We start from the raw sequence: 5,000 nt of genomic DNA, 5'->3' as shown, positions 1-5,000 counted from the left end.
GACCCTGGAAGTGCACGAGCCACCCAACTCGACTTCCATAGCGGTCGGCGGCCCCGTACCGCCCCAGACAGAGCACCTTCGTCGGTCACGAAGAGAGGGTCTTGGACCCTGGAAGTACACGAGCAACCCAACTCGACTTCCATAGCGGTCGGCGGCCCCGTACCGCCCCAGACAGAGCACCTTCGTCGGTCACGAAGAGAGGGTCTTGGACCCTGGAAGTTCACGAGCAACCCAACTCGACTTCCATAGCGGTCGGCGGCCCTGTCCCGCCCCAGACGATGCACCTTCGTCTGTCACACAGATAGGGTCTTGGACCCTGGAAGCCGTCCCCCTCGACTTCCGTAACGGTCGGCGGCCCTGTCCCGCCGCAGACGGGTCACCACTCCGTCTGTCTGTAGGGTCTTGGACCCTGGAAGCCGCCCCACTCGACTTCCATCGCGGTCGGCGGCCCTGGCCCGCCGCAGACGGGTCGCCACTCCGTCTGTCTGTAGGGTCTTGGACCCTGGAAGCCGCCCCACTCGACTTCCATCGCGGTCGGCGGCCCTGGCCCGCCGCAGACGGGTCGCCACTACTCCGTCCGTCTATAGGGTCTTGGACCCTGGAAGCCGCCACACTCGACTTCCATCGCGGTCGGCGGCCCTGTCCCGCCGCAGACGGTGTGCCACTCCGTCTGTCACACAGATACATAAGGGTGTCTCGGAACCCCGGACGCCGACCGAGACGAAACGCGTGGGGTCGGTGCGCCCGAGAGGGTAGGGTGCCCCGGGGCCGGCCGCTCGCCCGACCGGCTTCCGGGACTCCTTGACCGCTCGGGAGACCTATCCACGCGCCCGCCCGACCGGCGGCCGGGGGCCCTCGACCGCCACACGCGTACCGACGACCGGGGGGTTTCCGTTTTACGGCCGACGCCGAGATCCTTCGACGGTTCCAACAGGGGTTGTTACGCTTTTGTGTTCGCCCGTGTCTGAGCATATATGGTCGGGTCGAACCTTTGAGGCCGTAGCCTGGAGATCCAGGGCGGATCTTTTCTCACAACACGTGTGTCTTTGAGGCCGTAGCCTAGATCCAGAGACTTTAGGATCTTTTTAGCAGTTTTAAGGCCGTAGCCTTGATCCAGGGCGGATCTTTTGAGCAGTTTTAAGGCCGTAGCCTTGATCCAGGGCGGATCTTTTCACAGGTTTGCCGAAGCGCCTTGATCCAGGGACTTTTGGATCTTTTTTTGCCGTTTTTAGGCCGTAGCCTTGATCCAGGGCGGATCGTTTTGCGGCCGTAGCCGAGTTCCATCACCCAAGGTAGCTTTAGTTTTTAGGCATTAGCCTTGATGATCCAGGGCGGATCGTTTTGCGGCCGTAGCCGAGTTCCATCACCCAAGGTAGCTTTAGTTTTTAGGCATTAGCCTTGATGATCCAGGGCGGATCGTTTTTTCCCATCTTTCGGGTATGAGCTCTTTAATTGTGAGCCTTCGGCCGACACTCGCCCGGGGCGCTGCCTCACATCAGACGCCCTTCGTCCGTTCCAACCGTTCCAGTTCTTTTAACGGTTTTTCGTTCATCGCACACCGACGCGCACAGACCTTTCTTGGGATCTGTCGCAGGGAGGGAGGACGCTGGAGGTCCACTTCGAGGCACCCATCCCTATATACCCGATGGCACCTGTTCAAACGACCGCCCCTTGAGAGAAGGGGCCCTTCCCGTGGCTCGTCCGGGAGGAGGCGCCCGCGTCGGAAGGCGCCGTAAGGTCGGAGACCCTGGAAGTGCACGAGTCACCCGCTTTTACCTCCAGGCCCTCTGTCGTACTTCTCGTGTCCGCTCACGAGACCTCTTTTCGGCTTTATGGAAGTGCACGAGTCACCCGCTTTTGCCTTTTCTGGAAGTGCACGAGTCACCCGCTTTTGCTTCCAGGCCCTCTGTCGTACTTCTCGTGTCCGCTCACGAGACCTCTCTTCGGCCTGGGGGTGCGCCACGTACACCCCCGCGTCCGCATTCGAGTCACCTCTTCGGGCTCATGAGGTAGGGTCGGTGACCCTGGAAGTCAGAGACTTCCAGGCCTTCTGTCGTACACCCTCGCGTCCGCTCACGAGACCTCTCTTCGGCCTGGGGGTGCGCCACGTACACCCTCCCGCGTCCGCTTTCGAGTCACCACTCTGGGCTACGGAGGTAGGGACGTGTGCCCTGGAGGAACCTGACTTCCAGGAGGGAGGGCCGCCCTGTCAGGCCCGCTTTCGAGTCACCCATCTGGGCTAAGGAGGTAGGGACGTGTGCCCTGGAGGAACCAGACTTCCAGGAGGGAGGGCCGCCCTGTCAGGCCCGCTTTCGAGTCACCCATCTGGGCTAAGGAGGTAGGGACGTGTGCCCTGGAGGAACCAGACTTCCAGGAGGGAGGGCCGCCCTGTCAGGCCCGATTTCGAGTCACCCATCTGGGCTAAGGAGGTAGGGACGTGTGCCCTGGAGGAACCAGACTTCCAGGAGGGAGGGCCGCCCTGTCAGGCCCGCTTTCGAGTCACCCATCTGGGCTAAGGAGGTAGGGACGTGTGCCCTGGAGGAACCAGACTTCCAGGAGGGAGGGCCGCCCTGTCAGGCCCGCTTTCGAGTCACCCATCTGGGCTAAGGAGGTAGGGACGTGTGCCCTGGAGGAACCAGACTTCCAGGAGGGAGGGCCGCCCTGTCAGGCCCGATTTCGAGTCACCCATCTGGGCTAAGGAGGTAGGGACGTGTGCCCTGGAGGAACCGGACTTCCAGGAGGGAGGGCCGCCCTGTCAGGCCCGATTTCGAGTCACCCATCTGGGCTAAGGAGGTAGGGACGTGTGCCCTGGAGGAACCGGACTTCCAGGAGGGAGGGCCGCCCTGTCAGGCCCGCCTCGGAGTCACCTCTCTGGGCTAAGGAGGTAGGGACGTGTGCCCTGGAGGAACCAGACTTCCAGGAGGGAGGGCCGCCCTGTCAGGCCCGCCTCGGAGTCACCCATCTGGGCTAAGGAGGTAGGGACGTGTGCCCTGGAGGAACCAGACTTCCAGGAGGGAGGGCCGCCCTGTCAGGCCCGCTTTCGAGTCACCCATCTGGGCTAAGGAGGTAGGGACGTGTGCCCTGGAGGAACCAGACTTCCAGGAGGGAGGGCCGCCCTGTCAGGCCCGATTTCGAGTCACCCATCTGGGCTAAGGAGGTAGGGACGTGTGCCCTGGAGGAACCAGACTTCCAGGAGGGAGGGCCGCCCTGTCAGGCCCGATTTCGAGTCACCCATCTGGGCTAAGGAGGTAGGGACGTGTGCCCTGGAGGAACCAGACTTCCAGGAGGGAGGGCCGCCCTGTCAGGCCCGCTTTCGAGTCACCCATCTGGGCTAAGGAGGTAGGGACGTGTGCCCTGGAGGAACCAGACTTCCAGGAGGGAGGGCCGCCCTGTCAGGCCCGCCTCGGAGTCACCTCTCTGGGCTAAGGAGGTAGGGACGCGTGCCCTGGAGGAACCAGACTTCCAGGAGGGAGGGCCGCCCTGTCAGGCCCGCCTCGGAGTCACCCATCTGGGCTAAGGAGGTAGGGACGTGTGCCCTGGAGGAACCAGACTTCCAGGAGGGAGGGCCGCCCTGTCAGGCCCGCTTTCGAGTCACCCATCTGGGCTAAGGAGGTAGGGACGTGTGCCCTGGAGGAACCAGACTTCCAGGAGGGAGGGCCGCCCTGTCAGGCCCGCCTCGGAGTCACCCATCTGGGCTACGGAGGCAGGGACGCGTGCCCTGGAGGAACCAGACTTCCAGGAGGGAGGGCCGCCCTGTCAGGCCCGCTTTCGAGTCACCCATCTGGGCTACGGAGGTAGGGACGTGTGCCCTGGAGGAACCAGACTTCCAGGAGGGAGGGCCGCCCTGTCAGGCCCGCTTTCGAGTCACCCATCTGGGCTACGGAGGTAGGGACGTGTGCCCTGGAGGAAACGGACTTCCAGGAGGGAGGGCCGCCCTGTCAGGCCCGCCTCGGAGTCACCTCTCTGGGCTAAGGAGGCAGGGACGTGTGCCCTGGAGGAACCAGACTTCCAGGAGGGAGGGCCGCCCTGTCAGGCCCGCTTTCGAGTCACCCGTCTGGGCTACGGAGGTAGGGACGTGTGCCCTGGAGGAACCGGACTTCCAGGAGGGAGGGCCGCCCTGTCAGGCCCGCCTCGGAGTCACCTCTCTGGGCTAAGGAGGCAGAGACGTGTGCCCTGGAGGAAAACCGGACTTCCAGGAGGGAGGGCCGCCCTGTCAGGCCCGCCTCGGAGTCACCTCTCTGGGCTAAGGAGGCAGGGACGTGTGCCCTGGAGGAACCGGACTTCCAGGAGGGAGGGCCGCCCTGTCAGGCCCGCCTCGGAGTCACCTCTCTGGGCTAAGGAGGCAGAGACGTGTGCCCTGGAGGAACCGGACTTCCAGGAGGGAGGGCCGCCCTGTCAGGCCCGCCTCGGAGTCACCTCTCTGGGCTAAGGAGGCAGGGACGTGTGCCCTGGAGGAACCAGACTTCCAGGAGGGAGGGCCGCCCTGTCAGGCCCGCTTTCGAGTCACCCATCTGGGCTACGGAGGTAGGGACGTGTGCCCTGGAGGAACCGGACTTCCAGGAGGGAGGGCCGCCCTGTCAGGCCCGCCTCGGAGTCACCTCTCTGGGCTAAGGAGGCAGGGACGTGTGCCCTGGAGGAACCGGACTTCCAGGAGGGAGGGCCGCCCTGTCAGGCCCGCCTCGGAGTCACCCATCTGGGCTACGGAGGTAGGGACGCGTGCCCTGGAGGAACCATACTTCCAGGAGGGAGGGCCGCCCTGTCAGGCCCGCCTCGGAGGCCTCCCCTCGGGCAGGGGAGGCAGGGTCGGGGACCCTGGAGGAACCGGACTTCCAGGAGGGAGGGCCGCCCTGTCAGGCCCGCCTCGGAGGCCTCCCCTCGGGCAGGGGAGGCAGGGTCGGGGACCCTGGAGGTGCCGGACCTCCAGGGGGACGGAGGCCGAACCCGTGGCCGGGGAGGGTGAGCCTTGCCGGGCTAGGCTCGCGCGGGTTCGAAGGCCTGGT

This window comes from Paramisgurnus dabryanus, unplaced genomic scaffold (genome assembly GCF_030506205.2).
Source record: "Paramisgurnus dabryanus unplaced genomic scaffold, PD_genome_1.1 h2tg000358l_1_25843__unclustered, whole genome shotgun sequence".
In the NCBI taxonomy this organism is placed as follows: domain Eukaryota; kingdom Metazoa; phylum Chordata; class Actinopteri; order Cypriniformes; family Cobitidae; genus Paramisgurnus; species Paramisgurnus dabryanus.
Note: the sequence above shows the minus strand (reverse complement) of the source record.